The sequence below is a fragment of the Pseudorca crassidens genome, chromosome 7, assembly GCF_039906515.1.
Source record: "Pseudorca crassidens isolate mPseCra1 chromosome 7, mPseCra1.hap1, whole genome shotgun sequence".
Classification (NCBI taxonomy): Eukaryota; Metazoa; Chordata; class Mammalia; order Artiodactyla; family Delphinidae; genus Pseudorca; species Pseudorca crassidens.
The window spans coordinates 111,992,029-112,004,584 of record NC_090302.1 but is presented as its reverse complement, the minus strand read 5'-3'; the positions used below and the strand labels follow the sequence as shown (position 1 = coordinate 112,004,584).

The window sequence follows — 12,556 nt, the reverse complement described above, 5'->3', positions numbered from 1 at the left end:
CTTTCTCCTCTTCATAAGAATAATGAAAAATATATAATTCTACTTTTTTCCTAAAATATTTAAAGCATATACTTAGCAAAATATGGCTTTGCCATTTGCTACAATGATGACATTGACTCTTGAATGTTCCCATTATTAACTGCTAATTCTAGTATTTTTATCTAAATCCACAGGCATTTGGTCATCACTGCCTCACAAGATATAGCTGACCACTATTTTCTCTTTCAAAATTCTTGGGCACATGGTTTTTGAAACACAACACTATTCTGGTTCCCCTTCAACTGCTGTTTCTAAGGCTGACTTCTGCTATGCTTTTAAATTGAAGTATAGTTGATTTACAATGTTGTGTTATTTTCTGCTCTGTATAGCAAAGCGATTCAGTTATACACATATATACTTTTTTATATTCTTTTCCATTATAGTTTATCATGACATACTGAATATAGTTCTTTGTGCTACACAGTAGCACGCTGAATAAAAATCATTTTACAAAAACACAATTGAAAATTAACATGTATTGAGCAACTAAATTCTCAAAACTCTTTACTTTGTAAGGCACTATTGACTATTTGCTTTTTTCTCACTGTCACCACTCAGTAGAATAAAATGTTTTGCATTTATCTTACATTTTGACAAGATGGTATTCACTGAACTAACTTTTGATTAAAACTACTATGAATTTTCTGTTATTTTTATTGATACAATATTATGAATTGACTTTTTTCCACTGTTTCTTTTCACTTTTTTTTAAACTGAACTATAGTTGATTTACAGTGTTGTGCTAATTACTGCTCTGTACAGCAAAGTGATTCAGTTATATACACATATACATTCTTTTTTTATATTCTTTTCCATTATAGTTTATCATAAGATACTGAATATAGTTCTCTGTGCTACACAGTAGGACACTGTTGTTCATCAGAGGCAAAATATTCTCTGACATAAATCATACTAATATTCTTAGGTCAGTCTCCCAAGGCATAGAAATAAAAACAAAAATAAACAAATGGGACCTAATCGAACTTACAAGCTTTGCACAGCAAAGGAAACCATAAACAAAATGAAAAGACAACCTATGTAATGGAAGAAAATATTTGCAAATGATGTAACTGACAAGGGCTTATTTTCCAAAATATAAAAACAGCTCATACAACTCAGCAACAAAAAACCAAACAACCCAATCAAAACATGGGCAGAACACCTAAACAGACATTTCTCCAAAGAAGAAATGCAAATGGCCAATAGGAACATGAAAAGATGCTCAACATCACTAATTACTAGAGAAATGCAAATCAAAACTACAATGAGCTACCACTTCACACCAGTCAGGATGCCCATCATTAAAAATTCTACAAATAACAAATGCTGGAGAGGGTATGGAGAAAAGGGAACCCTCCTGCACTGTTGGTGGGAATGTAAATTGGTGCACCCACTATGGAGAACAGTATGGAGGTTCCTCAGAAAACTAAAAACAGAATTACCATATGATCCAGCAATCCTACTACTGGGCATATATCCAGACAATAATCCAAAAATATACATGCACCCCTATGTTCACAGCAGCACTATTCACAGTAGACAAGACAAGGTAGCAACCTCAATGTCCATGGACAGAATTGACTGTTTTTTGCTGCTTCTTAACTGCGTCATTTATTCAAGCTAACATGTGTTATTTCTACTTGATTGCTAAACATAATTTTAGTACTAAATTTTTCTGTTTATAACTAGTAGATAAACAACAGGTCAATACTGGGTAGTGGATGTTTGGGGGATTCAAGGGAAAGACAATATGGGTAAAAATCCTCACTGTACAATTTCCTATTTAGAGAGAAATAATAGGATTGGATTTAAACAATAGATTATTCATAGGATGCTATGTAATTTAATATTTTAAGTAGTTATATGATTAAATTTCAATCATATAATGTCTCTAAAATGCATAGAAAAGTGTCTATGTCTATCCCAGGACAAGTATTCAAGATATATTTACATATTTGATTTTGGGCACTAAAAAAAATGTTAGAAATACAAAAACATCTTTAGGAAAATAGTGAAATTATCTGTATCCCCACTATCCTTTGATATATTTTCTCCACAGCTTAGCACACTTAATTCTAGTCATTTATTTTTTTTGGAAATTATAAAATTAACTACGGATTTAAATACATGTAATATCAAAATTATTTGATTTTATGTACCGTATTTATTTTATGTATGAGTAACCTTCTCCATGTAATTAAGTAATCTGCAAACTCCAAATCCCCAAACTTCATCTACTGTGATTATTATACTTCTCAAAAAAAGATTGAGAGTTCATAAATTTCCTAAAAATTTGAAAATATCTTTAAACTCAAATTCATTTTCTAAGTGAAAAAATATTTAACCTTTTGTATTCTATTTTAGGAGGAAAAATATTCGTGTGATCGCATACTATTGAATAGAATCTACTAAAGCATAAACATGAATTATAACCGTTACAATTGTGGAAATGTTTTAACTCTGACAGTCATTTTAGTCAGCAAGGAATGGAAAATTATCAAATTCAGTGGTCTTTTATTTATTGACTTCATGCCATCTTAAAAAAATCAATTTGTAGAGAATAACTGGAAATTGTAAAATGAGAATATGCCATAATGGAAATAATTGATATGCAAGGAAATTATATAATCAACATCAGGAAAAAAATGTAATTCCAAAAAGTTCACAAAAATTACATTTAGTATTAAATGAATACATATTAGTATTTAACATAATACAGTAATTATGTCATGTATTTCCAAACCTGATACATGAAGGAAACAGGAACATGTCTTCCTAGTACTTGGAAGTGAAACTTCTGACTTTCTTCCTGGAAATTGTAAAATCAAAATCAGCACATAGTAGATCTGGTTATAAATTCATAAAATAACACTAAAAACTGAAAGAGTCAGTGGCTTCTAACTAGGCTGTAAATGATGATACTGTATTTTAAGAAAACACGTATCCATGGGAATAATTTGAATCAAATTAAAAGGGTCTTGACTGAACATGGTTCATCTGAGCTCCCACCAAGAGCGAGAATCTCATTGCCTTCAGACTCAGATTCAGAATCCTGGGCAAATGTTTCCCTTTTCTAAAGACTGTATAATATTTATAGACTTTATAATATGTTGTTCCTAATTTTTGAGACATCCAATTTACATTCTTTTCAGTAGAATATAATCTCCACGAGTGCAAGATTTTTGTCTATGGTGTTAACTACTGTATTCTCAGTATCCAGACCAGTGCCTGGCCTAGACTAAGCTCTCAAATATGCACTGTTGATGGACTGAAAGAGTTCCATGCATATGTCAACAGCTGTCAAGTTTTTGTTTTACAAGGAGACAATATAATGATCTGCTCCCCTTAATATTTTAATTTGGTGGATAATTGCATTTCTCAATGCTCATGACAGCGGAAAAAGTTGACAAAGAAATGTGCCCTTAAAAAATATGCCAGGCTTAAAAAAATATATATATATATATGCCAGGCTCATGTTATATAGCTAAAGAGGTACTTTTTTTCAAACTTTCAAAACCAATAATTAAAATGATCCCTAAACAATTCCAAAACTACACAAAATGAAAGCTTCTGAGGTCCAGCCTTATCACAATTTAAAAAATGCAAACTACTATAATGGGTAATGTTTGTTAAGTACTAATTCAGAAAATATTTAAAATATTGACAACAGCCAGTATTGATGAGGATGCAAGAACACTGTTTTCCTTAGGCTGTTGGTATGAATGTTCATGAGCACAATTTCTTGATTATCAGCTTGGCAATGTTTATATATATACATGAATTCCTGCCCCAGGAATTTAACATCCTAGAATTTATTCTACAAGATGTATCCATCCATGTTTATAATGATATATATGTATATATATATACACTAAGATGCTGATTGTAGAATATCTATTGCACTAAAATTTGTAATAAACTCAATAATGATTTCAAGTGTATTGGTACATATGTTATAATAAACAGTGTGGGAATATGTACATGGTTACTTGGTAAGTAAAAATAAGTTTCAGAAAAATATATGCAATACAAATTTTTTGGGGAAAATATACATGTGTGCATGCATACACATACATGAACAAATATACATATATAGAAAATATATGTATATATTTGTATAATATATATTATACATACATTTGTGTGTATCGGTGGATGTGTGAGATACACGTGCATAAGTGCACTCATATATATGTATTTGTGTGTGTGTTTGTTTAGGTAGGTGTTCCTTAGAAAGTGGTACCTCCGGGAAATTGAATGAGGAAAGATATGCACACAAGTTATTTTTACAAAAAAATCTCAGTTATAAATGAAATACCTTAAATTTTTAAAAAATGACTTGAATATGAAGTCAGTTTAAGAAAATCAGAGCAAAGAAAAGTCAACTTCAATTTAACAGCTACTGGACTATATTATGGCTGTTCGCCTGACCTTATCAGGATAGAAGGAGATTGAAAACATATGTTTAAATGAACTTGTACTTTTGTGTTCATGTTTCCATTTGAATTTCAACAAACTCAGTTGTAAAAATAAGAGTTTTACTTAAAAAGTAAAGGAAACTTCTTTGCTCTCCACTTTTAATTTTTCTTATTTTAACAATTTCAAGCTTACAGAAAAATTGAGACTACAGTAAAAATAAGTCTCTTCTGAACCACTTGGGAGTAATTTGCTGACCTGATGTCTCATCTTTCCTCTTTACTTCAGTATATATTTCTGACAAACAGGACATTTTCCTAAACAACTAAAATTCACTGTCAAAATCAGCTAATTAACATAAATACCATCTGATCCCGGGATGAATTCATGTCTCAGTAATGCCTTTTAGTTCAAAAGGTTCCAGCTGAGGGTCATGGAGCACATTGCTGCCTTGTCTTTTAGTTTTATTCAGTCTAGATGAGTTCCTCAGGCTTCTCTTGATTTTTGTGACCTTGAGTTTTTGAAGATTACTGGGTATTTATTTTGTAACGTCTCTCTAATCACATTTGCCTGTTCACCATAACTAGATTCAAGCTATGTATCTTAGGCAGGAATGTCAGAGGACTCATTCCAAATGTTGCTGTAGCCTCATTGCATGTACAGGTTGGCACAATATTTCAATTTACTGATGAAATCCACCTGCTCACTTTATTAAATAAGGTACTTACTGTCTGCCAGACTTCTCCACTAGAAAGTTATGCCTCCCATCACAATTAACAAGCATTTTTCTGGGAGATGCATCGTAATTCTCCATACTTCATTAAAATTTCAATTTACTCAAGTATTTATGTCTATATGTGATCGTCATTTCCTCTTTTGTTTAATGGGCTATTTTTAATTACTATCATTATTTATTTTGATCCTCAAATTGTCCCAGTTTTGGGCAGGGAATCCTATCATTTTGTGTCCTTTGTCATATTCCCTTTTTTTCATTTAGCAATGCCTTTCTTTCTGGCAGAAGATATTCCATGTTCTTTTGTATTTTCTTTGTCCTATAGTCCATGAATCACCAGTTTCTCCAAATAGCTCTGTTTTGTTTTTGTTCTGGGGGATAATGTGAAGTAGAAACCAAGTTATGGCCAGTAGATGTGCTGATTTTTATTCCATACCCCAAGCCATCTCAGTGGGTATTAGAGGCTGTACATGTATGTATTCACACACACACATAGACATATGCACATCCATGTTAATCTCCATATTTATTTCTACATCCATTTCTATGCATTAAAGGCCATGAGTTCACAGTGAAATATCCCATTTAGATCCAAACCACAAGGTCCAGTCTAGTTTTTCCTCTCTGTGGGTTTCTCCTCCTACATGCGGTCTCCTCACCGCACTTCGGTTTGGCTCTACATGGGAGAACGTCCTCGTTACCCTGCCTGGGCCCGGATGCCCGGGTGAGGATGCCCCCGCGCGTGCCTCTCCCGCGGTGACCTGGCCCTGGGGCCCGCGTTCAGGGCTGCTGTCTTCATGGTAACTGGGCTGTCTCCTCAGAGGACCTCCTCACACTGCTCACCCTCCATGACCGAGTCGCCCTCCTGCATGGGGGCCCTGCTGACCTTTTTGTGGCTCTGACTCTAAACGTGACTCTAAGGGCCATGCCCTCCCCCTCGCCGAGATGGGTGCACTCCTCCCCCCATCAGATTCCTGCTGAGTACAGGCCCTTCCCTCCTGTGATTTCCCTGGCCTCACTCCACACCTGGCCTCCGCTGTCCCCATGGAAACTAGCCCCAGCCCACCTGGTCTCTGCCCCGCACGCTGAGCCACTGTGCCCCCGGCCTTCCCTGCTTTGTCCCATCTAAGAGTCCTACGCCTGAATTTCTCAGGAAAGGAAGGGAAGAACGCAAAGGAGAGAAAGAGCTGGGTGAAGAGGAATATTTGCGGTCTTGAATCCTAGACTCATTGCTCTGTGTGCTGCGCTTCCTATAAATTGATCGAGGCTCCCCAGTTCCTCAGAAGTCCATTTATCTGTTCAATAAATACAACTGAGTCCTTATCAGTCACATAGCATTTTAGATTAGTTTTTTTTTAAGTTCATACATTTGCTCATTTAAACAAAGAGAACTATTTCCCTTAGATGTAAGATTTAGAATCTCATGCCACGCTAAGAATAATTCCATAATTTGATGCACTGAGAGTAGGATGTGCTATTTCATTGATAACTGATCACTATGAATAACATTTATTAAATTAACATCCATCCATTGTATCTCTCTCTGCTTGTATATACATGTTGTAGAAAATCGGGTGTTAATCATGAGAATAATTTTGAGCCAGAAGCTATTTGAAATGAAGTGATTTCCTACCTAATCCTTCATCAGATCACTGTCCTTGAGCTTGAAATTGACTTTCAACATGACAATAATGGTCTATACCTGTATCATTAAATGCAAGCAAAGTTAACCTCGTTTGCCTATTAACCCTATTAAGTAGGTATTTTTATTATCATTGTTAACAGATGGAAAAACTGAAGTGCTGGTGTTAAGTGATCTTTTCTAAGCTCTCTGATCTTGTAAGTGATGGAGCGTGGAATTAAATTTGACTTGCTATAGTTACTTACTTGAAATTCTTAATCTTAACTTTTCATGTTCTGACACCCAATCCAGTTCTCATCAGAAATTATATTTCATCACTTTTCTTTATTATATATCTCAAACATATCAAACGATACAATTCCTTTTATATGGCGCTGTCCCCACTGTTTTGAACTTTGACATTGCACACCCCACCTCCATAATTTCTGTCATTGAAGATCTAGAACAGGAATCACCACTTCATTTTAAGAAACAACATTGACAAATTGTCCCCCTCCAGACTTGTAACTTATATTTCCTATATATTCAAGTATAAAATATTCAAATGAAGTTGAATATCTTTAATATAATTACTACTTACTGAGGGTTTTTTTGTGAATTGTCTCTTTATAGCCTTTGTAACTCTACACTATGATTCTTATCATTTTGGAGGTAAATGCCAATTCACCTTAACTTCTTCTAGGCTATTCCAATGACAGCACTTTAGAATGATCAGATGGTTATTTACTGCACAGTAGAGTAAAAAATGACTGAGTTTAACTTTTGGAAGGACACAATCGATAAACCTGTACAACAGAATGGTCATTCTGTAAGAATACCTGTCAGCAGTTAGAAGAAAAAGTTTGCTCCAACTGACATACTTTAGATTATGTTTATCTATAATGAGTGAATTTTGAGCAGTTTGGCACAGATATTCTAAGTATTCCATATCTGAGGAACAGAGTTCCTCTCCTTAGATGAGTAAAGACAGACAGTTAACCTGTGGGTAACTCATTTTTTTGGTGCACTGTGGAATACAAAATAGTCTATGGTTTATGACTGATTCTAATGTAAAGTTGAGCAATTAATATACATAAAAATGACATCACAGTGCATTAAATCTGTGTTCACTCCAGAACAATTAACGTGCCCTTTGCTTGGGAATATAGCCTAAAATATAGGAAGAGAGCACCAGCTTGCAGTCAGTAAAGAATATGCCAAAATAACAATGGACTAAATTGATAATCTATGTGGATAGCCAGACCACTTCAATTATTTTCTCAAGGGATTCTAATGTCCTTGTGATCAAAAAAGGAAAATCCCTTTTTTATCACATGTATTGGAAAGGAATTTTTTTAAACAACCTAGATTAGAAACCATTTTAATAAGCACTGTGGTAACAGCAGGGAATCTGTTTCCATGCAAGTTTTCAAATATTTGTAGAAAACATGACAATATTACTGATAGTAATTTAACACACAGTAATTTGTATTCTACATGCATAGGCTACCCATAAATAGAAGTTAGTATAAATATTTGACGTTTCACTTTCTATATGTCACTGGGTTTTCAATTTGAATACCACCTTTACTTCTGCTCCTCAACTATAATCTTTTTGAATTTACATTTTCCCTTCTGAAGGAATAAATGCTGTTCACTGATGATCTGCTTCAAAATGGCAATGATGTATTAATGAAAATGGAACTCTGTATGTATGACTGGATACCATGTAGGCACTTTATTTACACTACTTACCTGGAAACAAGATTTTTAAATGTTTGCCATTAATTTCAGGATTATGATAATCATCTTTTTACATTCTATCATAAGCAAGATTTAGCCACAATGGGCTAGAAGTAGACCTTTACGGCCTGTTCCTATGTTTATGTTTAAGAAAAACTTCTACAATATTTGCTTAAATGTTAAGGATAATCCATATTTATATTACTTAAAATGTTCATTACATTCACTACACTTTTATTTTTGTTAGTTTTTAAAGAATTCATTTTTTAGAGCAGTTTTAGTTTCACAGCAAAATTCAGGGGAAGGTACAGAAATTTCCCATCTACCCTCTGCCCCACAAATGCATAACTTCCCCCGTTATCAACATCCCTCACCAGAGTGATACGTTCTTACAGCCGGTGAACCTATATGGACACCTCATAATCACCCAGAGTCCATAGTTTGCTCTTGGTGTTATACATTCTATCGGTTAGGACAATGTATAATGACATGTATCCATCATTATAGCCTCATACAGAGTATTTTCACTGCTCAAAAAAATCCTGTGCTCCCCCTATTCATCCATCACCCCTCCAAGCCTTGGCAACCTCTGATCCTGTCACCATAGTTATAGTTTTGGCTCTTCCAGAGTATCATGTAGTTAGAATCATAGAGTACGTAGCCTTTCAGATTGGCTTCTTTTACTTGGTAATATGCATTTAAGGTTCCTCCATTTCTTTTCAAGGCTTGATAGCTTATTTCTTTTTATTGCTGAATAATATTCCATTGTCTGGATGTATCATAAACTTTAAAAAATTTCATATTTTGAAATAATTTATATTATTTATAGGAGAAATGGAAAAAATGCAAAATATTCCCAGTGAAACCTCACCCAGTCTCCTAATGTTAATATCTCATCTTCTTCGTTTTGATAAATGTAACCTTGGTACAGTTATGAAAACTAAGCAAATAACGTTAGGACAATGCACTTAACTAAACCACATATAATATTTGATGCCAGCTGTTTTCTCACTAATGTCTGTCTTCGAGTCAGAATCCCACCTATGACATCACACTGCATTTAGTCAATCCTCTCCTTATTCTTCTCCAATCTATGACATTTCCTGCTGTTTCCTTACCTTTCATGGCCTTGACATATTTGAAGGTATTTTGTAGAATGTCCCACAGTTTCAGTTTATCTGATGTTTTCTCATGAATAGAGCAGGGTTATGAAATGGAATACAGAATACCCTAAAATCATTATTTTTCCGTTTCCATACTCTATTTTCTAAGGTGTGAGTCATTAAGTTCAGCCTACATTCAAGGAAAAGGGAGTTAAGTTTCAAACCCTGGAAGAAATATCAAAGAATTTGTGGACATATGTTAAATACACCACAGTAATTAATACATATTTGGGGGAAGATCATTTGAGGCTATGCAACTATTCTATTTCTTATTTTTTTTTTAAATTTTATTTATTTATTTAGTTTTGGCTGCGTTGAGTCTTCATTGCTGTGCGCTGGCTTTCTCTAGTTGTGGCCAGCGGGGGCTACTCTTCGTTGTGGTACGTGGGCTTCTCATTGCAGTGGCTTCTCTTGTTGTGGAGCACGGGCTCTAGGTGCATGGACTCAGTAGTTGTGGCATGCAGGCTCAGTAGTTGTGGCTCACAGGCTTAGTTGTCCCTTGCATTGGCAGGCGGATTCTTAACCACTGCACCACCAGGGAAGTCCCTCTGTTTCTTCTTAAAGTCGGCTAATTTTAGCAACCATCAGTGGATTTTGCCTACTGCAATTATTACTCAAATGGTGATTATTTTCCTCATTACTTTTACATTTATTAATTGGAATTCTTTGATAAGGTAGATTTATCTCTTCTTCTCTATTTATTTATTCTATCACTTTACTATCAGGATGGCCTTGCCTGGTTTTCAAAATCATTCTTTTGGTTATAATTCAATACAATCAAATTTATTTTGTTGCTCATATTTTTCTTGCTTTGGTTATTGGGAGATCTTCCAGGGACGCCCCTCCCCCTTTTATTTTTAGCAATTCCTTATTTTTGCAACTACAAGATGTTCCAGACCTACTTTGTATTTTTGCTGCCTAGAATCAGCCACTTCTTCAAAGAACCATGGTTTCTTTTACTGGGGAATAGTATGTACCGCTCGTTGCAACTGTATAGTTCTCAGAGGACAGAAATAGGAAACTCATGTATCTATATTGCTAACAATGTGGATATTTGTACTAACTAACCCACACACGTATCTATATTTACTTCTACTTCTCTTAAAATAAACAGGAGTTAATAGTGGTATCTCTCTCTCATTCGGCACAAGGTTTGATCACCATTTCCTCTCTTGCTTACTTGTAACTTGTTTCCCTGGCAGTGAGAGATCTGGTTCCTATTATTGACAAAGTATCGCTTTAACCCTAGTATGTGTTTGAAGGCTTTTCAGAATTGGTGACCATACCAATGAGAAACAAATTTACCAACTACATTACAGTATTTTTATACTTTTTTCCTCCTTTGCTTTGAGCTGTACAATATTCAATCAAACTTTGCTTTCCAAAGTTACTTAGTTCTTCCCCTTTTCCTTGCTGTCTTTATGTGAGGTATATTATAGTAATTGTACCGCAGTTAAATTAGTTTGTTGGGGACTGAATTTCACTCCGGTTTTCCTAATACCCTGATTGATGTTTTTGTTGTTATTATTGTTGCTGTTTGTTTCTAAAGGAGGCCCTGGCGCCCAGGGGGTGACCGCGGAGTGCAGAGCTGGGGAGGCGGGAGGGAGCTGGTTGGGCACAGGGTCGTCCAGGGGGCCCGAGACACGGGGGGGTTTGCTGGGCAGGACGGAGGTCCCTCCCTGCTGCTGACCAGGGACGTCGAGTGGCGCTGAGGCTGGGGTGGCCCTGCGTCCTCCAGAGGCCGCGCCCTCGCCAGCCTTCTGAGGACCCGCGCGCCACACACAGGGGAGCAGGCTGGCCACCGCCCCGCTGAGGTCCACTCACTGCCCCTCCCGGGACTGATAGAAGGGTCACTCTTCTCTTTCCCTCCCTCTGTCCCAGTCCCGTGGACACAACTGGCTCAGGCAGGGCCTGCGGCGGCGGGGACAGTCAGGGCTTCGGGTTGACGCATGCCGCCGGGCCACCAGCGAGACTCCGGGCCGGAATGGGAGGCTGAGGCCTAGGGTACCGAGTCCTCCTAAGTGGGGTCCGGGGGTGGGAAGGACGGAGACAGACGAGGCCAAGAGGCGGGGTTGGGGGGGTTCCCAGACGCACTCACCTGTAGGCGCCCGGGTCCCGAAAGGCCCTGTTCCGCCCTCCGCTCGCCGGCCTCGGGGCCTCGCCCCCGTGGGAGGGGTCACGCTCCGCACACGGCTCCTCCGCACGTTTTGCGCGCGCGGCGCACGGGCTCCCCTGAGGCGCAGGGAGCGGCGGGCCGAGTCCAGTCAACGCCGCGAGCGCGGTTGGAGCTCCGACTGCGAGCTGAAGGGCAGGCGCCGCTGTCACCTTCTTGGAACTGTGCGCGTTCGTCAAGCTGCGCTGCCGCGGCCTGGGGCGACGGAAAAAAGCCGCCCGCCCGCCTCGGCCTCGCGCTCCTTCAGGGCTGGGCCGCGGCGCAGGATGCCGGGGCCCCCGCCCCCTCGGTTCAACACCAGGAGGACGGCAGCCAAACCGCCAGGGTGCCGGAGGTGGCCCCGCGGGGACCATGGGGTCGTCTAGGCCCCCCTTTGGTGGCCTCGCCCCCCGGTCCTGCCCACTTCCCGGAACCACGTAGGTCACCGGCACCTCGGAGGTACCGTTCCGCACCTGGACCTTCTGGTCACGGACACTGTCCCAGTCGGTGGAGGCGGGCCTCTCAGTGGCCCAGACACAGTGTCTGCAGGAGGTGGTTCTACATCACGTCCAGAATGTCCCCAAGTTCGTCGAAGTAGCACCCGAGGGCCTCAGGGCTCCTTGAAGGTAAGGGTTGACACAGGTGATGTCCAGGTTCCAGATGGGCCATGGATCCTGTTGGCAAACCTC

The 12,556-nt window shown here is 38.2% G+C and overlaps 1 long non-coding RNA gene across 1 annotated transcript in view; it reads right to left on the bottom strand.

Annotated features, from left to right (window-relative positions):
- LOC137227158 (uncharacterized) overlaps positions 1 to 12,207 on the bottom strand; it is a 173,633-nt gene extending 161,426 nt beyond the window's left edge. Inside the window, exons 1-2 of the long non-coding RNA XR_010944726.1 lie at positions 11,810 to 12,207; positions 2,783 to 2,848 (exon numbers count right to left, since the gene is read on the bottom strand). This is a non-coding gene — a long non-coding RNA (uncharacterized lncRNA). The remainder of the gene's footprint in view (positions 1 to 2,782; positions 2,849 to 11,809) is intronic.
- Between the last annotated feature and the right edge of the window lie 349 nt (positions 12,208 to 12,556).